The 27,367-nt window shown below is 34.9% G+C and overlaps 1 protein-coding gene across 1 annotated transcript in view; it reads left to right on the top strand.

Annotated features, from left to right (window-relative positions):
• LOC100772078 (contactin-6) overlaps window positions 1-27,367 on the top strand; it is a 196,072-nt gene that overhangs the window by 71,154 nt on the left and 97,551 nt on the right. The gene's annotated exons all lie outside the window — the stretch shown is intronic.

Here is a 27,367-nt window from a genome sequence, read left to right as displayed (position 1 = left end):
TCTTCTCATCTGTTCCCATCTCTTATCTCTACCTATCCTGAGTTGTCTGCCTATATCTTGTTCACATTTCTTTACACACATACCCACTTTACCCTCCCCTTTATTCCACTCTTTCCATCTCATAAATAAATCATTGGTAATGAATATTTTTGGTGATATTTCACCAAGTCAGAATAATACTAAAGGTCTCTGTCTCTTTTCAGACTAAGTTGCTTAAGAAATTAGGAAATGGAAGAATAGGATAAAGTTATAGGCAAGAACTATTGACACTGTATCTTAACTTCAACATTTGGCTGCATAATTATGCTCTTTTGTAGTTTAATAATAAAAAAATGAGAAATATTTTTGGAGAAATGAATTACAAATATACTTGATACAATAAAGTCTTGGAATATGAATCTTATGGAACAAGTTAAAATATATCTCAATTTTATTTATACTATGATTACAGAAAAATATGTTTAAAACTTAAATGATATAAAATTTATAATTTCAAAATCACCAGAAAGAACCTAAATGATTTTTATGAAAAGTGAACCATGAATATTTAACTTAGGAACACTTGAGTTGAAAAAAATTATTATAAAAATTAGAAATAGGTATATATGGAAAGAAAATGTTGCTGATTTTGAAAGCAGATTTATTTATAAAATTATACAGAAAAAACTATTTCACATATAACAATATTAAATGGAAACTACAAGGATGCAGAAGATTCCTTAAGTGTACTTCATAGAAATCATTGTGACAGAATTGGGTTTATAAAGTACACTTGTTCAAATTGTATTTGATGTGATTAATCAACACAAAGATTATATTTATTCAACTGTCATTAATACTGAATTGAAGAACCATAGGATAGAAACTAAGAGTCCAAAACATCCTCCATGTTAAAGGATAATTTGAAATGCCCTGTATGAGGAGCTTAGAGTTTTTATAATGAAATTATGGTGCCCATTTAACTTGTTGAAATGTGAAATTTTTGGTTATACTTTAGAAAACATTCAAATGTGAGTTACCAATGAAAAGAGTTTTATATATGCTTGCCAATTGTTTTCAGAAAACTAATAACATTTATGAAACATTACAAAACTGTGAAAAATAATTCTTGGTAGTTTAAAAATTTTGACATTTATCAAATAATGTTCTGTTAAATCCATAGTCATAAAATTAACAAATATAAAAATAGTGTATTTCAGCAAAAGGTGGGTGGCACATGCTTTTAATCCCAGCACTCAGGAAACAGAGGCAGGTAGATCTATGTGAGTTTGGGGCCAGCCTGGTCTAGTGTATTTGTTAAAAGACACTTTTTAATATTTTAATCTACATTATTATCAACTGTAAAATTAATAATCTGAACTTAAAATAAACTTTCTTAACTTTTAAATTAGAAATTGATTATTATAAATTTACAGCCATTTTTTTGTAAACTCTTTGTAACTCATGTCTTTTAAAAGTAGTCCACATTGCAATGAGAAAACTTAGTTGGCTCAGGGAGGAATAAATTCAATTATTTATTACTGGATTTGCACATTGAGTACACAAGGCCAAGGAGGTGGGGGGGGAGAGACAGATAAAAAATCAATAGCTGGATATCTTAGAAAATATCTTATTGTGTGGGAAGAGATAATTCCTGAAGGATATGTGTGTGTGTGTGTGTGTGTGTGTGTGTGTGTGTGTGTGTGTGTGTTTAGTGTTTCTGGAAATCCCCATGTGCCCTTAAACATATTTGAAATGTCATCATATCCTATGGAATATCTTTCTCTTCCTGTGTCTTGCTTAGTGTTCTGTTAGCCTGGAAACCTAACAGTTTTGAATTGATAACTAATTTAAAAAATAGTACTTCAAAATTTCCCTTTTTATGTCATTCTTCTGGCCATCCCATAATTTATTCTTATACCAGTATTCATTGCCCACATTTTCATATTATGTTGTCTGTTCCCTTCCTTTTGCATTTCAGCTTGGGAAATGCTTCTACTGTTGCTCCTCTTTCTTTTCACATAGTCATCACAAATCTATCATCCACTTTTTACCCCACCTTGGCATTTGATCCTTTGATTGATGCATTTTATGTCCAGAAATTTTTAAAGCATTTTTCCTCCAGTTCCTGTATGGTGTTTATTTTTTCCATTATGTATCTTTGCATTTTAGTCATAGTGATTCAAAATTACTGTTGTTAATGCAATTATATTTGAAAATAACTATTTTAGATTAAAAATCTAATTATTTTCAAATTTTTATCATTTTTCAATTTTGGTTGGCTAAGATCTACTCTATTCTCTATGGTTTGCATTTTTAGTGTAACACATAAACACATAGATTTTTTGTTTTGTTTTTTTTGTTTGTTTGTTTTTCTGAAACTGAGATATGATGTGTCCCCTGAAAGGAAGTGAGGTAGCTGTGGTTTTCAAGTGTTGAATTTTATATTTGTTTTCCATTGATTTAGACTTGCTGATTATTTGCCACATCTTTGCTGACAGCACCTAAACTAGTCTCTGCTGGTGGTGTCTCTGTTTCATTTATTGTCTTTAGGTCTCCTAGATAACTCCTTCATAGACAATGCTTTGCAGTGATTTCAACTATAACCCCTGCTTGTATGAAATTTAGTCCTTGTTTTCTAATTCTAGCATCTTGCTAATTTAAATGACTGTTCACATTGAGTTTTTTTTAATCTAATCACATTTATTAACTGTTCTACTAATTGGAGAAGTAATTATTTTAGGTTGTATAATAAATGCCATAAATACCATATTATTGAATGTAAGACTGTAATATATTTATATAAATATCCAGGTTCACTCTGTAAAGAATTTCATTGCGTCTGCTTTTGTTTTAGTGTCGTCAGATTATAATTTCTTTGAGTAAATGCACAGAAAGGATGAATGCAGTTACAGAAATATAGCAGAGACCTATGTCTCCATGAGTCTGAAAACAAAGTCTGACATAATACTTCAGGTGGATAAAATGTAAAGGCATGGAAATAGGACAGTAAACAATGGGCATAAAAAAGGCATACTTGGGTTTTATAGCTATGAATGCTATAAAACCTACTATGGAACACTATAGGAAATGATAAAGCAGGGGAAGAATTCAGAACCCTATCTCAGTGGGGCTTCAGGCAGGGCAAAGAACCAAAGCCTGTGGAATACCACAGGTTCATAAGTTCAATTCTGCGAAACAGCTTAAATAGAAGGTCTTCATCTACTACAGGAAGTAGACACTGATGTATCTAAAAGTTTTATCCCTATGCTGAAGATGAATCATCTCAGAAGATACTTTATAATCAAATCTAATTGGGCAGTGGAGGCAGGAGAAGTAGAATTTTCTGTTTCCAAACTCCAAATACTTGTTCTTCTACACTGTCTAAACAAGCACCCTGAGAAGTATTATGAACTCAAGAAATCAAATTTCACTTGGAATTACATTCAAGGACATAGATCTCTTTGAACGATAATTTCAACAGGCTTCAGAGAGCAGCTGAAGGTAAATATATTTATGAAGCTTTAACACAAACTCTGAAAAGTGAAGAGAAATCAGCTGTGGGGGGATCAGATTTAAGGCGCTAAGGTGGTGAACTGCGTGGCCAAGAAACACAGGTTCACTCACATGTGATCCTCTGCCTCAACAATAAAGATGCACTTTTTCCATCAGACTTGGAATCTCCAAAACAACATCATTGAGTGAAAAACTATAGTTGCTTGGGAATGTTCTACACCATACTTGCCTAGTAAAAAAGCCTCCTATATTACTCAGCAAGTCTTGGGGTTATTGAGCTCAAGCTGTTTGGAAAAGTTTTAGAGCTGTTGATATATTCCTTATTAGGCACACTTGATTGTGAAAACAAAAACAACAACAAAAACAACAACAACAACAACAACAACAAAATTACATTGATGAGAGTTTAGCCCATCGACTTGTTAGGGAAGCCAGTATCTAGCTCAACCTGCAAACAACCCCTTCTGGCCACTAACTTGTTTTGCCTTCAGAGAAGTATTCCACACCAAGTAAATAGAAGAGGACATGACTGGAGGTTGAATATTTCCTCTCCTTTGCCTCAAAAGGAAGAAATAAAGTCCAGTTTACTTTTTTATTTATTTTCTTTGTATTTAGTTTATGATTTATTGTACCTTAATCTCATATTTTTTCATCTCTTTAAATAAATTTGCTCCTGGGTTTATGTAGATGGTTCATTGGTTAAGGAATTTTGTTGTTCTTCCAAATGACCAGAGTCCAGAATCTAGTCCCCAACACCTATGTTAGGAAGATCACAATAGTCTGTAATTATTCTGGCATCTGTCTTTACCTGTACATACAAAGAATCTACTCACATAGAGATATCACACATTGCCTATTAAAAGAAATAGTCCATCCCAGGGAAAAGCTTACCGACTCGTTTTCCAACAAAAACGTTCAGTCCTCAAAAAATATACATCCAAGCAACATTATGCAGACTGATCAAGATATAATGAGGAATATAAATATCTGTATATGCATGTAACAATGAAAAAGGTCTCATGGATTTGAAAGACAACATAAAGGGGTATATGGGAGGGTTTAGAAGGATAAACTTGAAGAGAAAAATGTTGTAGTTATATTATAATTAAAAAACAAAGTCTACCACACACTCAATACTATGTTCCACCCCTTTAAAATCAGAACTCTTCAGTGGCCAAGTCCAAAGCTAAGAAAATTGTTGAAATCTCAGACAAATATATATATATATATATAATCTCTAATATAAGTAATGACTGGATGAATGGTCAAACAGCAGAGTGAAATCAATAGAATAATTAATCAAACAAAAACAAAAACAAACTTCTCTTCTCTTTTCCTCCTTATCTCTTTTCTCCCTTATTACATATCATGTCCTGATTTGGTAAATTTTCAGCTCCTTATTAAACTGAAAGTATCCTGGTCACTTTATTTTCTACCCTTATTAAAGAGATAATTAAGGTTTCCTATTTTTCTCTTTTAAATATTTGGCAGAATTTTGTAATTTTTATTACTACTTTAAAGTTCTTATGAGTGGTAAAACACAAAGCTACCTAACAAGAAGATTCCCACAAAATGTAAAGGAGTGTCAATCCAACCTAAATTACAAAGCTAAAATATGAAACAGAAAGTCATTCCACCCCTTTAAAACTCAGAACTCTTCAGTGGCCAAGTCCAAAGCTAAGAAAATTGTTGAAATCTCATACAAAGTCCTCAAAAGTGCAGTTGTAAAATGAGAATTGAGGATTTCCAGGGAGATCCAAACAAACCAGAGCATGAAGTAAGGTGGGGAAGCCAAGACTTGGACAGTAATCCAACCTCATGAATAAGTAACTCAGCATGGACATTAAATTTAAGAAAACAAATTGAGTTGGGGGAAGAATAGAGGAGAGAGAGCAGGATGAGAGATACCATATCAGAGGGAGCCACTGTAGGTCTGAGAAGAGATCTGGAACTAAAAAGATCTCCAGAGACCTACAAGGATGACACGATCTGACAGTCCGGGCAGTGGAGGAGAGGATGGCCTAGAAGCCCTTCCCCTAGAATGAGAGTGATGACTACTCTCTATGCTATCCTAGAGTCCTCATCCAGTGGCTGATGGAAGCAGAGACAGACATCCACAGAAATACACTGAGCTGAATTCTGGAACCTAGTTGAAGAGAGGGAGGAATGAAGAACGAAGGGGTCTCTACCAGGTTGGAGAAACCCACATAAACAGTTGGCCTGAAAAAGGGAAAGCATATCGACCCCAGACGCTATTTGGGAGGCCAGTATGGGACTAATCCATCCCCCTGATCATGGATGCCATCGGGGAGGCCCCTGCACTCCTGGGAGCCTCCGGAGGTGGACTGGCTTTTTGCCCTGGTGTATGTGGGGGACTTCGAGAGCCCATCCCACTTGAAGGGATGCACTCTGTCTCTGAACACATGGGGAGGGACCCAGGCCCAGCACAGGAAGATTTGGTGGACTTGGTGGAGCCCCGGTTGGGGGCCCTACCCTGCCTGGGGAGTGGTGGGTGGATGGGGTGGGGGGTAGGTTGGAGGTGGGGGAGAAGGAATGGGGGTAAGGGAATGAGAGGGAGAGGGAGAGGGGAATTACATGTGAAACAAGCCTGTTCCCTAACTTGAATTAATAATAAAAAGAGAGAGAGAGAAAAAAAAAAAAAGACAGATCCCTGTCCACTTAGACTCCCTTCTCCTACTCTCACGCCCTCTTCCCTTTGCTCTCTTCTCTTCTCTCTTACCCACTTCTCTCTCTTGCCTTCCTTCCCCCCTCCCCTTCTCCCCCTCTCCCATCTGGAATAAACTATGGTTAATGTATCTCTCGTTCTCGCATCTCATCTTGCACCTCTTTTTTTATATTTTTAAGCTTAAACAAGAGCACAACATCAAGAATTAGAAAAATAATGGAGAATGCAAAAGAAGTATGGAGAATAAACGAAGAAAACCATAAAAAAGTTAAAATTTAATAAAAGAATAAAATCATTACAGAAATATTCATCAGTATACTGGATGGAGCAGACAAAGAATCTCAGGGACTGATGTAACAGTCAAGTAATTATCTCATCAGACATTAATAAAGAAGAGTAGGAAGTATTTCCGTTTGTAAGAATTTGAGGATATTGCTTTCTCCAACCCTCCCGCAACTTGGTCTTCTTGATCCCTCATGTTCTCATCTCATGTCCCCTCTTTTCTATTCCCTGTCCAAGTTTATGCAGAAACTCTTAAATATTTTACCTTCATGGGGCATTCCATGTGTGTCCCTCTTATAGTCTCCATTTTTACCTAGCTTCTCTGGGATTGTGGATTGTGGGTTCTTTATCCTTTGCTTTACATATAATATCCACTCTTGAATGAATACCTACTGTGTTTCTCCTTCTGTGTCTGGGTTACCTAACTCAGGATGATTTTTTTCTAGTTCCATCTATTTGTCTGTAATTTCATAATATCATTTTTTCCTGCTGAGTAATATTCCATTGAGTAGATACACAAAATTTTCTTCATCCATTATTCAGTTGAGGGCCATCTATGTTTCCACATTCTGCCTAATAAAAATATTGATATTATAAACATAGTTTAGCAAATATCCTTGTAATATGATTGTGCATCTTTTGGGTATATGCCCAAGCATGGTATTGTTGGGTCTGTAGGTAGATTGACTCCCAATTGTCAAAGAAACTGCCATAGTGATTTCCAAAGTGACTTTACAAGTTTGCACTCCCATGAGGAATAGAGGAGTGTTCCCTTTATTCCACATCCTTTCCAGCATAAGCTGTCATCATGTCTTTGGGCTTAGCCATTCTGATAGTTGTAAGATGTTATCTCAGAGTTGTTTTGATTTGTATTTCTCTGATGGCTAAGGATGGTGAGCAATTCCCTAAATGTCTTTCAGCCATTTGTGTCTCTTCTGTTGAGAATTCTCTGTTTAGATCTGTACTCCATTTTTTAAATTGAACCATGTAACAGAAAAATAAAAGTCCCAGAGACAGATATAGGGGTTCAAACCTGAAGCTAAGGATCAGAAAAGCAAAGCAGCTATACACTAGCTCTTACCTCTACTTCAGTTTAGACCAAATAGGAAATCCTCAAACTGCTCCTGACTTAACTGTTCTCAGATTCACATAAACAGCTATGCTCTCCTTAACATGGCTAGACAATAACTCTCAAACTGAATGCCTCTAACTTTTATAACTCTCAAATCCTGGGATTAAAGACATGATCTCTCCTTTAGTCATTTGTAGCCCAGGGTGGTCTTGGGCTCAGAGATCAGTCTACCTTTTAATCCTGAGTTCTGGGATTAAAGGTGTGTATCACCACCATCTGATATCCATAGCTTGAGGCCAGCTTGGTTTTCTGAATCATCAGGCAAGCTTTAATAAATCATAAATAATTTATCTCCACAGGGATGGTAATTCTTCTGAAAGTTCCTATATGGTACAGGATTGTTTCGGCTATGCTGCTTTTTTTTTTTTTTTTTCATTATGAAGTTGATTATTGTTCTCTTGGGGTCTGTGAAGAATTGTGTTGGGTTTTCCATGGGGATTGCATTGAATCTGTAGTTTTGTTTTTTGGTAAGAGCGCCATTTTTACTATGTTGATGCTATCTATACAAGAGCATGAGAGACTTTTTCCATTTTCTAATATCTTCATCAGTTTCTTCAAAGACTTAAAGTTGTTATCCCACAGGTCTTTCACTTGTCTGGTTAGAGTTACTTCAAGATATTTTATATTTTTTGCTATCATAAGGACTATGTTTCTGCAAATAATGAAAGTTTGATTTCTTCCTTTCCAATTTGTATCCCCTTGATCTCATTTTGTTTTCTTATTGTTCTGACTAGAATTTCAAGTACTATATTGAATAGCTATGGAGAGAGTTGAGTTTGAAGCCTTGTCTTGTTCCTGATTTTAGTGGTATCACTTTGAGTTCCTCTCCATTTAGTTTGATGTTGGCTGCTGGCTTGCTGTATATTGCCTTTTTGTGCTTAGCTATGTTAGGTATGTTCCTTGTATTTATGATCTCTCAAAGATCTTTATCATAAAGGTCTTATCAAGTAGCTCCTTTTTCTTTTTTTCATCTTTTTTTTTATTTAGAGAATACTTTATTAGTTTTGTAATCAAACACACATAGATAAGACCTTACATATCTATTACAGTGAGTTACCCCTGTACAAATGGAAAAAAATTAAGTTCAACATTTCTAGACCAATATGGATGTTAATTTCTGTACTATGCCAACTCAACACACTAAACTGGGATACATTTTTTTCCAAAGTTGACAGCACAGCTAAAGTTTCCAAAAATTCAAATATATATATATATATATATATATATATATATATATATGTCAGTAATATGTTATGCATCAATAGCAACAACAGTTTTTCCAGGTTCTGCAGTCATTTGAACAAAATTGTAGAGACATCCAGCACACTCCATTTAAATAAAAGTAAAAAAACAAAATCCCAGAAAACAGCACAGTTTTGTTACTCTTGTGGTACTTGGCACCATTTTTTTAAGATTAGCTTCTCAATCATCATCTGGAAGGAAACCATTCTGAGCAACATCATTAAAAACTTGACAGATTTGCATATACTGAACCATTCTTGCATCTCTGGTGTGATGCCTACTTAGTCATGGTAGATGACTTTTTTTATGTGTTCTTAGATTCACATTGCACCTATTTTATTATTTCTGCTTCACTGTTCATGAGGAAATTTGTTTGTAAGGGAGCCATTATGGGGTTAGGGAGAAACTTGGTGCTAGAGAAAATCTCAGGAACCCACAAGGATGACCCCAGCTAAGACTCCTAGCAATAGTGGAAAGGCTGTCTAATTGGGCCTTCCCTTCAATCAGATTAATGCCTACCATAATTTTTATCATAGAACGTACATCCAGTAACTGATGGAAGCAGATGCAGTGATCCAGAGCCAAGCACTGGGCTGAGATACTCAAGTCCAGTTCAAGAGAGGGAGGAGGGATCATATGAACAAAGTAGGTCAAGAACTTGTTGGGAGCCAATCAGTGGTGGCATATGCCTTTACTTCCAGCAAGAGTCAGAGGCAGGCAGATCTCTGTATGTTCAAGGCATGCCTGGTCTACATATCTATACAGAGAAATCCTGTCTTGAAAAAAACAACAAAAACAAAACAAAAGAAAACAAAACAAAAAACTATTGTGGGGAAAACCACAGAGTTAGTTGAACTGAGCTAGTTGGAGCTCACAGACAGTGGGCTAACAGCTTGGGAGCCTGCATGGGACTAAACAAAGCCATCTGAATGTGGGTGACAGTTATGACTATTGGGAGAGGCTGGCAGTTGCACCATGTCCTATGCTAGGTGCATGAACTCGCTCTTTGGAGCATATTCCCTATGGTGGAATACCCTCCTAGGCCTTGGTGGTATCTGGGGATTGGTTTTCCCTCAACTTGGTATGCCAGACTTTCTCACTCCTCAAGGAAGGCATTACCTTCTCTGAAGAGTGGATGGGTTGGTGGGTTGGGGAAGGTGGGTGTGGAGGAGAACAGAAGGAGGGGGAATTGGGTTAATATGTATTTTAAAAGGTTTTAAAATAAAGAATTCAAGGACATGACAATAGCATGCCAAATAATCCATGACCATATAAAAATAATCTTATATATAAACTATTGCTGAAACAAATCATTGTAATGATATTATGTCAGAAAATCTCTGAAATCTTCAGAGAAATATTGACATTCATGGCTGCAGAGATAGGTGAGCAATTGCTGCTTTTATAGAGAAATCGGTTTTATTTTCTCACACACATCGGTTAGCTCGGAAAATGCTTGTAACACCATATCCTGGAGATCTGACATTCTCTGGTCTATAGTTAAAATACATTTTCTGTGGGTTCTTTTCAGTTATCTACTTTCTCTTCAGGAGTCTGTAATGTAAATAAAATTAATGGTGGCACTGAATGTTTCTATGTGTTCAGGATCCTTCACCAGAGAACACTGCATTTGCACATATGTGCCTATCTTATTTCATCTTTCTGTTTCTTTTGGAAAATGATACCTCACTTCAGCTATTAATGTCAAACAATAAATCTGAACTTTTGGCACAATGATGTATGGTTTTGCAGAATTTCCAGATGTGAAAAGAGTTGCTTCCTTCTTCTTGGCTATTTTGCTTCTATGTATGGACATCACTAGGATACTTAGGCACTATATTGGTCAGATGAAAGTGTTTCCATTATTTGTGTATTTACCTAGCAAGCTTTTATATCTCTGCATTTATGTCCATAAATAAACATATTATATATCTACCTACCCACCAACTTTTTACCAATCATTTGTCATTTACCTCCATATTTTCTGTCTGTTTATCTACCTGTTTACCTAATGAGACTTGGTCTCATGATTTTTGCCAAAGATATCCTTGAACTTGAGACACCTCTTTCTCTACCTCATTAACATTGAGTTTAGAGTCATGGACCAACACACCCTGTTTGTTCAATGCATTAAGTGAAGTCACAGACTAACAGCTTTGACAGTTGCTTTTCACACTGTTCTTCACAGTTGTTTTTCTTTCCTATTTGATCGGCTATATTTTTGATTCCCAATATTGACTTCTTGCTTCCCTTTACCCTCTCATTAAGTTAAATGAGTAGAGAACAGAATATATTCACGGGCGTGGTTTGCCCATTAAATCAGAATGCACATTTGAATTCTACTCTTCGGTGCTTGCTCTTCATCTTCGATTACAGGATAGCATTGAATATGGAACACTCACTTCTGTTGATCAGGTACACAAACCTGAAAATTGACAAATCTTCAAGGCTTTTCCTGAGAATGACAACGCAAACTCCCCACAAACACATATAGATACATCTACTTAGATTATCAATAGTATATACAACATTAATTTTTATATTGCTGAAATCAAACCCAGTGCCTTGAGTATTTTAGATAAGTGCTCTGACTGAGTTACAATCATAGTCCAGGAAATGGGACATTTATTATAGGATTTTCTGATACTTAAAGGTACCATGATGTTCTAAACATTATGTACTTAGAACTAAGTGATGGTGCTGTTACACATAACTTCCCCAACTATGGGGTGGGTAAAGATACATAGTTTTCTTTCATATGAATTGAAGAAGAAAATAGATTCATTGATAGATACAGTAGGATTATTGTAAGATCAGAGATACTATTAAATTTACCTTCCAAATTTCCTAGCCCATATTAGCAACAGTATAGTAGTTCTGCTTGGCTGAGAAACAAAATTTGAGCATTCACTAAGAAAGGGAAATGGATGCATTGTGCTTCTATATTAACACAATTTTCCAGAATTATGGGGGAATTATGAGTTCATCACTTGAAATATTCATGTTTAGTCTTCTTAAGCAGCAATCTCTTTTCCCTTATTACTCATTTGACAAACTAAACACTGATATTTATTAGCCTAACAATCATGTAATAATGAATATCACATTCTATCAGTAATTCCTTTATTAGTCAGTGGACCACTCAGGAAAATCTCTGTGTTCCATTTGTATACCTGGTGCCTGAATAGGACAGAAGAGGAGAAGATGTCAGATCACCCAAAATTGAAATTATAAGTTGTTATGAGACATGATGTGCATGCTAGGAACTAAACCTGGAGCATCTACAAGAGCAGCAAGCACTGATAAACACTGAGTCAGCTTTACAGTCCAATCGTGTAACAAATACTTAAAAAGTAGTATTAGAATACAAAATTTGAGAATTTACTAAGGAGTCATCCCATATAAATCCATATATTTCCTACTAATTACTTAAATTATTGAGGGATATTTGTTGCAAATAAGCAGCAGATATTGATGAGTTGTTGTTAAGTAAAGTGCATATGTTTAACAGCTTCTCTTGGTCTTTATGTTTTCATAATATCCTTAGCTCGTTTCATAGTGTTTTTTCTCTATACATTTCTCTTGGCTGTATCAGTAGTGCAGACTTTGATTTTTTTAATGATCTTGACTGTTTAAACAGTAATAGTTAATTTTATTTTTATCTGGCTAGACCTTAAAAGAGCCTGCTAATTAGATTGTGTTTACAACTTTTGAGGAAGAAAAACATGCAGGGAAATTTCCATTTTCACCATATAATGGCATGGACATGTTTTGATCACTATGATTTATGAATGCTGAAATCATTTTTATTAGGTTTCTACACAGTACAATTGCATTTTTAGTTTCATTTTTTACTTTTTCTTTTCAAGAAAGTTAATTTGTTCAGTTCATGGTTCATGAGCATGAAGTTTTGTTTTACCTCTTGTAGCATATTAAATCTACATAATTTATTTAAAATTCAGTCTGAGAGATTTGATACTTCTCCATTTCCTAATCTTCTATAATTTATTTATGAAAGTATCAACTAATAAACAATTATTTTCCACATTGGGCTATAATTTTATACCTTGGGTTTTAAATACTGCATTGCTCAAGTTGTTTCAGTCTTCAGTATTGAGAACTCTTGTTTCCTTTGTTTCTTCTTGTTTTTGTTGTTTGTTTTAGTTTTGGTTTTTTTTTTTTTTTTTTTTTTTTTTTTTTTTTTTTTGAGACAGGGTTTCTCTGTATTGCTTTGGAGCCTGCCCTGGAACATGCTCTGTAGACCAGGATGGCCTTGAGCTCACAGAGATCTACCTGCCTCTGCCTCCTGTGTGCTGGGGATAAAGGCATGTGCCACCACAATCCGGCTGCTTATTCTTGTTTTTAATGTATTCATGCATATCTGTGTGGGACTGTGTACACCTAACTTCTACAGGTACATGCAAAGTCATAAAAGAATATCAGATACACTGGTGCTTGACTTACCAGGTGCAACATATGATTGGAAACTCAGATCAGATCCTCTGGATCAGCAGAAAGAAATCTTACATGCTGAGTCATCTCTTTGCTTTTGGTTTCATGAATGTATGGTGTAGGTTTTCTTTTTTTCTCTTTGCTCTTTTATCACCACCACCTAAGTTTCCCAATAAATAAACTGAAACTTATTCTTTCCTATGAATGCCCAATCTTAACTTGGCTTGTTTCTAGCCAAGTTTTCTTAAATTATCTTAACTTGAATTATCCTGTCTACCTTTTGCCTTGGGCTTTTCACATTTCTTTATGCTATATACCTCTCTTTCATTATTTATGTATGGCTAGCAATGTGGCTGGCGCCTTGCATGTTCCTCTCCTTCTTTGTTTCTCACTCCTCACTCTTTACTTTTGTCTGAAGTCTAGATTTCTCCTCCTATTTATTCTTTCTCCCTGGGAGCCTCCATATTTCTCTCTCCTGCGTAGATATTGGCAATTCAGAACTTCATTAGATAGATTGGGTGTTTTAGCCAGGAGAATTAACAAAGTTATATACAGTAAAACAAATGCAACAAAAAGAATGCAACAAATCTTTGCGTCATTAAACAATATTCCGCAGTGTAAATGATTGTAACACATCATCAACTAATATTCCACAACAGCATGTATTGTTAAGTGTCAGAAGCACTTCCTGATTTTGTAGTATCACAAGATATTTCAGGTTCAACTTCTATGTTTCCTTTTCTAGTGTTAGACCTAATCAGATTTTTTTAAAAAATGCATGATCCTTTAAATTGGGAGTGATGCTAGAATGCAATATATGTATGCTAGTTACTTTCAGATGACTGAGTATGGATATGTATATTTTATATTTCTGATTAAGTATCTACACTTTTTGCATATAACCATCTGTATTATACAAACTTCAATATGTGTTCTGATTGCTGTCTGTGCCTTCATACTATTGCTATGTGGTTTGATTTGCTGTTATTAATTTGCTTATTGGTAAAGTTCCATACTACAATACTCTTCTTTTTTGGAAACTTGTCAGTAATAAATGAAACATAGGTATTGTTATTCCCATGACTTTGATCTTTTTCCAAATATCTTACAAGACCTAGCAGGTATGTGGTCATTTTCCTTTCTGTTAGGATTTGCAATTCACTAATGACTAAGAATGTTGTACATTTCTTTAGGTGTTTCTGAGCCATTTGAGTTTTCCTCTGTTGAGAATTCTCTTCAAATCTATACCCCATTTTTAATTGGTTTATTTGGTTATTTGAATTATAATTTCTTGAGTTCTTAATATATTTTGAATATTACTCCTTTATCACTTGTGGAGTTGGTAAAAAATCTTTTCATAATTTCTAGGCTGCCATTTTGTCCTATAGATGGCATTCTTTTCTTTACATAAGCTTTTATTAATTGATAATCTCAGGGCCTGCACTATTGATGTTCTGTTCAGAAAAATGTCTCCCATGCCGTTGTTTTCAAAGCTATTACCTACTTTCTCTTCTTTCAGCATCAGTGTATCTGGTTTTACATTGATGTTTTTGATCCACTTCAACTTTACTTTTGTGCAGGGTGATAAGTATGGATCTATTTACATTCTTCTACATGTGGACTTTCATTTTCACCAGCACTATTTATTGAAGATGTTACCTTTTTTCTCCAATGTGTTCTTTTGACTTACTTATTAAAAAAATAATCTGGTGTCTATAGGTGTGTGGGTTTATGTCTGGATCTTTGATTTGGTAATCAGGAATGGTAAAATCTCCAGCAGTTCTTTTATTGTTCCAGATTGTTTCAGCTATCCTATGTTGTTTGTTTTTCAGTTAAGAATTGTCCCTTCCGAGTCTGTAAATAATTATGTTTGGCGGGGAATACATTTAATTTGCAGATTGCATTTGGTAGGATGGCCATTTTTACTATGCTAATACTTGCTGTCCATAAGCATAGGAGATCTTTGCATCTTCTGAGAGCTTCTTGAAATTCTTTTTTCAAAGACTACCCTTTTAATCATACAAGTCTTTTATTTGCTTGGTTAGAGTTACTGGAAGATATTTTATATTATTTGAGGCTATTGTAAAAGGTGTTGTTTCCCTGATTTCTTGTTCAGTCCATTTGTCATTTTTTATGGGAGGGCTACTGATAAAAGTAAATTAATTTTGTATCCAGCTACTTTGCTGAAAGTGTTTATCAGCTGTAGGAGTTCTGTGAAGGACATTTTAGGTTCACTTATGTACACTATTATGTCATCTGAAAATAAAGATGATTTGACTTCTTCCCTTCCAATTTGTATCATCTTGATCTCCTTCAGTTGTTTTATTATTCTAGCTAAGACTTTAAGTACTACAGTGCATAGATATTGAGAGAGTGGAAAATCTTTTCTTCTTCCCTGTTTGGGTGGAATTGCTTTGAGTTTCTTTCCATTGAATTTGATAGTGGCTATAATCTTGCTTCAAATTGTCTTTATTATTTATAGGTATGTCCCATTTAACCCTAAACTCTCCAGGACATTTATTGTGATGGATGTTGTATTTTGCCAAGGATTTTTCTGCATCTAATGAGATGATGATATATTTTTACTCTATTTATATAGTGGATTATTTAATTGATTTCCATATATTTAACCATCCCTGAATCTCCAGGATGAATTCTACTAGATAATGGATGATCTTTTTGACATGTTCTAGGATTTTGATTACATGTATTTAATTGAGAAGTTTTGCATTTGTGTTCATAACGAAGATTAATTTGTAATTCTCTTTCTTTATTGATTCTTAGTGTTTTGGGCTTCAGGTTCTATTGCCTCACAAAATGAATTGGGCAATGGTCCTTTCCTTTTTTCATTTTGTGAAATAATTTGAGAATTATTGGTATAATCTCTTAAACCAAAGGGCTCTGGAATTTTTGGTTGGGAGACTTTAGTAACTGTTTCTATTTCACTAGTGGTAGTAGGTCAATTTAAATTGTTTATCTAATCTTGACTTAACTTTGGTAAATGGTACCTATCTTTTCTTTTTTGATTTTTTTAATATCTATTTATTTATTTTTTAATTTTTTACATTCATTTATTTAGCTCATAAATAAAGTCATGCAAAATTATGATACACAATACAGTATGTTCACAATGGCATGGCTAAATTAAACCAATTAACATGTTATATCACATATATTCATCATTTTTGTTTTGAGAACACTTAAAGTATACTATCTCACAACTTTTAAAATATAGCATATTGTTATCAACCATATTTATCATGCTCTCAGTAGACCTCAAGACTTCACAGAGTCCATGCCTCTTGTCCAACTGCAGTTTTATATCCTTAAACCAATCATTTCCCCATTGTTAAAAGACCCACATTGAAGCCTAATAGCCACAATTCTGTTCTCTGTTCCCATAAGTTCATCATTTCTAGGTTACACATAAAATTGAAATTGTGTGACATTTGTCTTCCAGTGTGACACTTTTTTTTTTGACAAGCATATAACTTTACTACTTACTGAAGATGAAATCAAATTTGCATGCACAAGTGAGCACTCACTGAAACACCTTGGATTCATCACATATTTGAGTTTCAATTAGCATATATATATATATATATATATATATATATATATATATATATAAAGAGCAATAATGGCAATATGTTATGCATCAATAGCAGCAACAGCTTTTCCAGGTTCTGCAGTCATTTGAACAAAATTGTAGAAACATCCAGCACACTCCATTTAAAAAAAAACAAAAAATAAAAAACAAAAACAAAAACAAACAAACAAACAACAACAATAAAAAAGTAAAAGCAAAATCCCAGAAGACAGCACAGTTCTGTTACTCTTGTGGTACTTGGCACACTTCTTTTTTTTTATAAATTAGCTTCTCAATCATCATCTGGAAGGAAACCATTCTGCGCAACATCATTAAAAACAGCTCTGATAAAGCATGGTCACTATTATGTGTCATAAAGCAGGTCCACATATGAGTGAGTACAGATCATGTTTGTCTTTTTTGTGACTGGGTTACCTCGCTCAGAATGGTTTCTTCGAGTTCCATTCATTTTCCTGCAAATTTCAAGATCCCATTGTTTTTTTTTTTTTTTTTTCTGCTGAGTAGTACTCCATTGTGTAAATGTACCACAATTTCTCTATCCATTCTTCGGTTGAGGGGCATCTAGGCTGCTTCCAGTTTCTGGCTATTACAAATAATGCTGCTATGAACATGGTTGAACATATGTCCTTGTTATATGAATGTGCTTCTTTTGGGTATATGCCTAGGAGTGGAATTGCTGGATCTTGTGGTAGACTTATTCTCATTTTCTTGAGGAGTCTCCATACTGATTTCCACAGTGGCTGTACATGTTGGCACTCCCACCAGCAGTGGAGGAGTGTTCCTCTTTCTCCGCGTCCTCTCCAGCATAAACTGTCATTGTTATTTTTGATTTTAGCCATTCTGACAGGAGTAAGATGGTATCTCAGAGTTGTTTTGATTTGTATTTCCCATGGCTAAGGATGTTGAACACTTTCTCATGTGTCTTTCAGCCATTTTAGATTCCTCTATTGAGAATTGTCTATTTAGTTCTGTACCCCACTTTTTAATATGGTTGTTTTGTGTTTGGGGGACTAGCTTCTTGAGTTCTTTGTATATTTTGGAGATCATCCCTCTGTCAGATGTGGGGTTGGTGAATATTTTTCCCAGTCTGTGGGCTGCTGTTTTGTCTTGCTGACTGTCTCCTTTCCTTACAGAAGCTTCTTGGTTTCAGGAGGCCCCATTTATCAATTGTTGACCTGAGTGTCTGTGCTACTGGTGTAATGTTCAGGAAGCCGTCTCCTGTACCAATTAATTCAAGGGTATTTCCCACTTTGTCTTCTAATAGGTTCAGTGTAGCTGGATTTATGTTGAGATCTTTGATCCATTTTGACTTAAGTTTTGTGCAAGGCGATAGGCTTGGGTCTAACTGCAGTCTTCTACATGTCTGCAACCAGTTATGCCAGCACCATTTGTTGAAGATATTATCTTTGTTCCATAGTATAAAATTGGATTGTTTGTCAAAAATCAGATGTTCATAGGTGTGTGGGGTAATATCAGGGTTTTCAATTCTATTCCATTGGTCTATGAGTCTATTTTTGTGGCAGTACCAAGCTGTTTTCAGGACTATAGCTCTGTAATAGAGCTTGAAGTCAGGGATGGTGATGCCTCCAGAAGTTCCTTTATTGTATAGGGATGTTTTGGCTATCCTGGGTCTTTTGTTTCTCCATATAAAGTTGAGAATTGTTCTTTCAAGGTCTGTGAAGAATTGTGTTGGGATTTTGATGGGGATTGCATTGAATCTGTAGATTGCTTTGGGCAAGATTGCCATTTTACAAATTTGTGGTGTATGGGTTTTTAAAATATATTCTTATGATTCTCTGCATTTCCTCATTTTAATATCTCCCTTTTCACTGCTGATTTTGCTAATTTGCATAATCTCTCTTGGCCTCTTTGTTAGTTTGGATTAGTGTTTGTCTTATCTTGTAGACTATCTCAAAGTATCAACTCTTTGTTTTATTGATTCTTTGTATTGTTATGTATATTTTACTATATTTTTTCGACCCTCAATTTGATTATTTCTCGCCATTTACTCTTCTTAGATGTATAGTATGAATAATAAAAACACAGAGACAGATATTCGGCATCCAGCTGAAGACCAGAAAAGCAGAGCAGCCAGCCAATAGTTTTATTTCTACCTCAGACAAAAAAGGGTGAACCTGTCCACATGAATCCTCAGACAGAATCTCCATGCAACTGCTCCTCAGATTCACTGAGAATAATGGTGCAGAGGACCCTGAGCTCCTGTCTTATATACCCATGTAGTGATGAGATTCAAGGCATAAACCACCACTGCCCAGCCAGTTTTTTTTTATTATTATTATTATTTCTGGGATTTAGTGCTATGAAATTTCCTCTTTGTACTGTTTTCATTGTGTCTCATGTGTTTGCATATGCTGTGTATTCATTTTCATTGAATTCTAGAAAGTCTTTAGGGTCTTTATTTCTCTCTTTACCCATTTTTTCATTCAGCAGAGAGTTGTTCAGTTTCCATGAGTTTGTAAACATTCTGTTAATTCTGTTGTTGATGGTATACAGCTTTCACCAATGATGGTCTAATAGGATGAAGGGGGTTACCTTACTTTTCTTGAAAAGATGTTTCCTTAACAATGTCTTTCACAGAATTGTTGGATTAGCCTAATGGTGATTATTAATTTATGGAGAAAAGAACTTGCCTTTGGTTTAATGTCATTAATGAAGACAAGGCTATATAGATTTTACACTTTGTCTTCTAAATATTCTAAAGTTTTGGTTGTACATGTTGGTTCATGTTGTGTTTTGTATTGATTTTTTGAAAATCTCCATTTATTAATATAGGACTAAAACCATTCCAATACCTGTTTAAAAGAAAGGCCTTTATATTCTGCATAGCTTTTACTTTTGCCACAGACATATTAACTAAGTCTATGAAAGTCAATTTCTGAAATTATTCCTTTTCCATTGTTGTATTTTGCCTCCTCCTCTTCTTCTTCTTCTACTACTTCTTTTTACTGTAGCTATCTCCACTATGCCTGTGGTTAACTACTTTGTCAGGGAATTTCAGAATTCCAGTTTATTCCACTTATTCTGTGTGGTGATATTTTGTTTGTGATCTCAGAATTAAAGCTTTTTGAAGATCTAGCTTTTTGTGGAGCTAGTGACACTAGTTAGCGGTAGGTGCCCGGAAGCAGTGTCAAACACCTTTAAGAGGCAGGTGGATCTCTCTGAGTTAAAGGCCACACTGGGCTACATGGGATTGATCCAGTCTAAAAGAGAAACAGAGACAGGTGTGGTGGCCCACACCTCTAACCCCAGTATTTAGGAGTCATATACCTTTAATCCAGGCACCAGGGAGTTGGAGACAGGAATAATATGGCTGGATGGGGAGAGGAATATATGCGATTTAAAACTAAGTTTTTCAAAATTTGTCCTATTATACTTTGTTCAAATACTGATAATCATTGCTAATTTAAAAAATATAGTATATTTATTTTCTTTTTCTTATATTTAGTGAGATTTCTGGAATTCATTTTTAGTTCTAGAATCTTTGTGGCTACTTCATTGAAATGTTTTGATTTTGTAATATGTAAGCAATGATACATTCATAACTTCCATGAAATATGTGTAAAATCCTGTGTATTATGAATACATATTATATTATATAATTACATGAACTAGACTGTTGACTACAATTTTGGCTGTGAACTATGGCAGAAAATATCCTTGAGTTTACCTATAAATATGAAACAAGAGATTCTCACAGTAATACTAATTTACTTTTTACTATGGATGCGTGTTGATTTTTTCCATATCTTTATTGTATGCTGCTAGATATGATCATATGACATTTCTTCTACTGAATAACAAATTTCAGATATTTTATTCATTCTGAGAAAAACATTTCATTCAGTTTTCTACAATGGAATGTTACTGGGTGTGTCGACTATGTGCCAGGTTAGGCCCCATGTCCCAGAGTAGTTGATAAACATCAAATGAACTCCGCTTGATTTTGTTGGTGTTTTATGCCATATTGTTTTGTTTGGGTGTTTTTTTTTTTTTTTGCTTTGTTGGTTCATTGTTGGCTTTGCTTTTCATTTTCCTGCTTTATTTTTGTTTTTGAGGTAGGTTGAAATTGTGAGGTTGTGATGTAGAGAAGATGATGGCTAAAATAATATGATTAAAATATATTGTATGAAAATACCTTGTTTCTCTTTTCACAAACATGTGGAAAATTGCAAATATTTCTTCCTCCTCTGCTTAGCAATTTCAACAGGGAGGCTGTCTGTGTCTGAGTATGTCCCACTCTGGAAGAATGTTGGTAATTCATTCTTCCATCTTTCTCATTGCTCTGATTCCTTTTACTTCATTCATGCTTCTTGTGAGGATTTTGATAATTTCTTGATTTAAAGTTATGTGCCTATTTCACTTGCATATTTTCCCCTTCAATATTAATCTGTTTTTAATATTTGTTTTGTATCTTTGCCTTTCCTTAACCTAATCTCAGATTTCATAATTTTATTTTACTAATGTTTTAAAAGGATAATGCGTTTAAATTTGCTCATTTGTCTTGTGGTGTCCCAGTTGCCATTACAAATATTTTCAGTGGGATCATTGTAATCCACTCTCATCCATTTATAATTTATTATATAAATGTAATTGTTTTGTTACTAGTCATTATTAATATCATTTTAACTAAATTGTAAATTAGTCTTTACTGCTATATGCATGCTTACTAAGGAAAAATGCAGTATGTTTAGTTGTGGTATAATCTACACCTTTAAGTGTCCACTGTAAATCTTATTTGTTGTTTGTTTGTTTGTTTGTTTGTCTTTTGGTTTTTGGAGACATGGTTTCTGGAACTTACTCTGTCCACCAGGCTGTCCTAGAACATACAGAGATCCTACTAAGTGCTAGGATTAAAGGCATGTGTCACCATCACCTGGCCTCTGTAAATATTATATTTTTTTTCTGAAGGTTAAATTGTGATAATGAAATCTACTTTCCTTCCTTCCTTTCTTCTTTCCTCCCTCCCTTCCTTCCTTCCTTCCTTCCTTCCTTCCTTCCTTCCTTCCTTCCTTCCTTCCTTCCCTTACTTCTTGTTGGAGAAAAATATATAATGTGACGGATAGTAATTTGGAACTTATCACCAATCTCAGATTATTCACTCTCTTTCCTAGGCTCCTGAGTGCTGTATTTCTAGACATGCTCTGTGAGGCTCATTGACATGGTAAAGGGATACGATGGATAACGGGATCATGAGATTTCTAGAATAATCAATATTAAAATCTACTGATGGCTTCAGAATTGACATAGAATTTTGGGGAGTGGTGAATCTATTAACAGATGGCCATATTTGTAGGAATAAGCCCCTTAAGATGTGTCTTTTAACAGTATATCTTGGTTCTTATACGTCCTTTCTTCAGGTCAGCTATGAGGTGATGAACCACTGACATTCTCTTGTTGATTTCATTTTTAAAAGCAGTGGATCTTGTCAGTTAACTAAAATATATGAAACCCAGGAGAAATCTTTTAACCTATGAACTGATTATTCTTTTGAGATTTTTTAATTTAAATTAGAAACAAGCTTGTTTTACATGTCAATACCAGTTCCCTCTCCCTCCCTTCCTTCCCTGCTTCCCACTGACCCTCTATTCCATCCCCTTTCTGCTTCCCAGTGAGGGTGAGGGCTTCCATCGGGGATATTTAAAGTCTGTCATAGTATTTGGATCAGGGCCTAGGCCCTCCCCCATGTGTAAAGTCTGAGAGAGTATCCCTCTATGTGGAGTGAGCTCCCAAAGTCCATTCATATACCAGGGATAAATACTGATCACTGCCAGAGGCCCCATAGATTAACCAGATCTCCAAACTGACATCCACATTCAGGGGTCTGGGAAAATTCTATGCTGGTTTCCCAGCTATCAGTCTGGAGTCCCTGAGCTCCCCCTTGTTCAGGTCAGCTGTTTCTGTGGGTTTCTCCAGCCTGGTCTTGACTCCCTTGCTCATCACTCCTCTGTCTCTGCAACTGGATTCCTGAGTTCAGCTCAGTGTTTAGCTGTGGGTGACTGCTTCTGCTTCCATCAGCTACTGGATGAAGGCTCATGCAAACTTATTCTTTCAGGTATTTATCATAGCAACTAAATACAGACAAATGTAAGGGTTATCACTACAGCCCCATATATAACGCATAACACTTGTCCAATGACAACAAAAGGAAAAAAGTTTGAACCACAAAATAGACTAATGCCCCAAATCAGGAATTTTGAGGATAGTCATTATTATTTCACATCTACAACAAAAGCAAACTAGGAAAAGAATGCCCATAATGTGCTATAATGTAGTCAGTTGTTATAGAGCTTTTGAACTTTGAAATGAGACCTCTCAATGTAGACAGCCTCAAGAAAAGAAAAAGGAATTTGGTTATATTTTATTTAAAACAAAGCAAAATACCTAGCGAGGCTTATGTTTTGTGCTACTTCAAAAAGCTAACTTATTCATTTGAGATGGTGGGGTGATCCTGTAGTGCTCTTCAGCCAGTCTCAAGCTGAGAAATATTTCACTTTCTATTGTGTAGTTTCCAGTTTTACCATCATGGGCAATCATATGCCAAATATTCTGTGGCTGTATTTTGATCACATACATATTAACATCCTCTATTTTTAGCTTTCAGTTACTGATAAAAGAAACATAAAACAGTGCATGTCCTGAAATAACTTGTCAAACTCTCCTCAAGAATAACAGTAGGGAAGCCATTCAAAGACCACAAGCCTTTTCTATGAAAAAACACTTTTCATTTTAAAGACAAGTTCTCTACATGACTTCAAATATGCATTTCTCTTTTTTTGAAAAGCATAAATTAGTTTCTTTACAGTAGTATTTCAAAAATTAAATTAACTTAAAGGCTATAAAAATCATCCAAGAAGAATATATATACTTCTGGAAGTGAATCTCTATCCTTTTTTGCTGGGTTATAGCTGTCACTCTCAAGAGGCCCATTGTTCTTCCACAGAAGTAATTGCTGTTTCAAGATAGATAAAACTTCCATGTGTAATTTGGAAGTTATCTGATGGAAAAGAACAAGTTACTTTATTTCCTTCTTTAAATGTAAACGTGAAAACCATCACTAAGCGTTACTTAAATTTACATTGATATGTCTAAAGCTAAACAAGCATTTGTCTTCTGGTTCTTACAAAGTTTGGGTTCTTTCTTTTGATTGAGAAACACATTGAATTAAGAACATACTACAAATGACATATTGTGCTCCTTAATATGGTTTGATTTCACTTTGTTATTGAATAGATTTTGCAGGAGCAATAAAGGCATGGTGTTTCAGAACTCAATGACTTTGGAACAATAGGGTTCTTTATTTTTTAATCTGCTATATAATTTGATTATATGCAAATTCTCTATTCATCTATTTGTTTTCAAATGTTTACATCAGTAGTTAAGTTTTTTAAAGTACCTTTCTTAAAGTACTGAGATTGCTAATATATATCATATAATATGCATAATTAAATGTTAGTTATGTTAGAATAATTAAATATTATCATACCATTTTGTTGTCACCTACTTTATATGAAAGTTTATAATTAATTAATTGAGATAAGGTCATAAAAATATATTGAGGGAATCAAGCCCCTAATTTCCTATAAATCATGACACTATTTCACTTCCTCTAAAAGTGGGAGTGGTATTAATCTAGTGCTATTCTTAAACATTACCAAAATTATGAGCAAATTATCATTTTGTGCTAAATGCGGTGTCATTTTTAGCTTTATCACATTGTAAAATAATGGAGTTCAGTTTATAACTCATATGTAAATTAGTGCTAACTTTGCTTAAATTAAAATTGGTAGGGGATGGAAAGATGGTTTGGTGCTTAAGAATACTGTCTGCTCTTGCAAAGAACTTGGATTAAGTTCCTAGCAACCATACCTAGTGGTTTACAACCCTGTAATTCCTTTTGCAAAACATTTGACAATGTCTTCTGGCTTCATAGGCACCATACATGCTTGCATGTGCTATACATAAATAAACTCAGGAACACAAACACACTAAAAATCTTTTAAAAATATAAGTGTTGAAATTCTTGACTGCAGACAAAGGTCCCTTTGATCCTGGTCAGTAATGATAATGTCAGTAATTAGTTTATCTTAGTTTCATTTGTTTCAAAATTTATATTCAAAATGTACTCTCATTGATATTTTCTTTTATTCTTAGACCCTTCTTCAAAATTCCTATTTACCAACTAGGATATAACTGCAGGAAACACTATTTACCTCTAGAGAAGAAATGTAGCTCATATTGTCATATACATTCTCATAGTTGTTATTTTATTGCAAGTAAAGTTGCCAATAACCATTTGAGGTTACTATTATAAAAACATTTGTGGATTTTGAAATTCAGCATTTGAGGGAAACATGTGTTGGTCCCTTCAGAATACCAAAATAAAAATACCATTTTAGGTGGTTCATAAATTCTAGAAATATATTTCACAAATTTCTAAGAGATGGTAGGTAGGTCCAATATCAATGCAGTTGGAAGATTCTGTGTCTAGTGAAGATGAAGGCAGATTTTAAATGAGTTCCTTTGAGGGCCAATTGAAGTTGTGGTTTAAAGGAGTTCACCAGACCCAAGATAAATGATAAAAAGTTATTTATTAGTGAAACACTTACACCAACAAGAGTCTAAGTCTTCCTGCTCTAGAAGATGAGGTCTCTTCCCATGTTCTCTATAACCTAACAGTGAACCAGCCCTTCCTCTACCTTATAATGGGTCGCATCTTCACCAGAAATCATGCCCAAAGTGTGTGGCTATCACTAAAAGTTTACTGACAAGGCAAGATGCCACTACATGAAGACTCATTCATTGTTTTATAGATGGCCATTCAAATTGAGGTCTTGCACAGTGAAAGGCAACTAATTACATTAAAATGGGCTCCATCCTCGTGGTCAACTCAGCTTTCAAAATCCTTACTACCTAAACTATGATCTTAGGAAATGGAAATTCAGTATTCACAAACATAAACACATGCACACATATGACAGTGAGACACAACTACTCCTGGCACAACAATTACACCAGAAAGGAGGAGGGCATCGAATAAACTCAATATGGAGTTTGCTTTCACATGGCAAGATTAGCCATTTGGGCAAGAAACTGCTCTTGCCTGGACTGTTTGTTGCTGTATAAACTGGACATGCAGGACCCACAAGAAAGTGACTGCTGAACTTACAAAGCAAGATGAACAGTCCTGAAGGATTCCTGCTTCATGGAGAAGTCTGCTAGATACACTGTGGCCTATAGGCTGAACATGGATGCCCCAATGTTACAGAGGAACTTCAGGTGACTGTCCAGGCAGTGAGATGTCTTTGTCAATTCTAGAGTTTATATATTATCCCTCTGGTCTTTGATGGAGTGAAGACAGATAGTTATGTTTATAGTTTTCTTTAGTTATTATAAAAGATAAGTTACATATAAGACCTTAGACTCACAAAGATAGGGTAGATGATAGAATATTTTCTTTAAATCTTGCTAAATGTTAATGAACTAAATATCATAACTATAGTTCTTACTTGCTAACTGTTTTGTTATATATTTGACTATATTAATGTTAAAGCCCTTTTTATTTAGACAGAAAAGAGGAGATGATGTCGGAAGTTCTTCTGTGTACATGTTTGCCTTATAGGTTGATAAATAAAGTACTTTTGGCCAATAGGGAAGAAAGTTAGGCAGGACTAGGAGTTGAGGAAGATTCTGGGAAATGTAGTAAGAGATGTCTTGTGATCCAGGCAGGAAGTGACATAGCAGGCAGATTCAGATTATAAGCAGGGATAAGCAGGAAATCACTCGCTTCCTCCCCTCTCTCTCTGGGTGCTGCCATGTGAGCCTGACAAGAGAGGACTCGTGCTACTGGCATCTTCAATCAGCTAAGTATTTATAAAATATATAGATTAATAGCAATGATTGATACTTAAGAAAGAGATAGCAGAGAAGAAATCCTATTCAGTGGCCAGCAGCATTGTAATTAATATAAGACGCTGTATGTTATTTCAGGTGCCCACATCACGGCAGGGCTCAGGTGGCTTGGCAGAAAGACTTACCATTTTACACAGACACACATATTCCAAAGCAAGAGAGTAAGGGTAAACAGAATCATGGCATTGTTTAAACCACTCAAGAAATCCTTACCCCTTTCAAAAAAGGGTAATTTTCTTCTATGGGAATAAGAAATGTATCTGTATTATGTCATCAAAGGACAGTCTTACATTTCAAGCTCTTTGTGTGAATATTTCAAGTTGGTGAAATGAAAGCAGCCAACTAAACAACTTTAAAATTTAACAAAGGCATTCTTCCATGCTTTTGCCATACTGCTTCACTATCTGAAAATTGTCACTGGCAGGATTTTCTGAAATTAGTTTTAAGATAAGAATAATCCCAAACACAAGCATCTTAGGAAACTGGTTCTCTGTACCGGTTTCTAGTTGAAATGTCGACATGGCGTGGATTTAAGCTC

Source organism: Cricetulus griseus, chromosome 8, assembly GCF_003668045.3.
Source record: "Cricetulus griseus strain 17A/GY chromosome 8, alternate assembly CriGri-PICRH-1.0, whole genome shotgun sequence".
In the NCBI taxonomy this organism is placed as follows: domain Eukaryota; kingdom Metazoa; phylum Chordata; class Mammalia; order Rodentia; family Cricetidae; genus Cricetulus; species Cricetulus griseus.
This window is presented reverse-complemented; position numbering and strand designations above follow the sequence as displayed.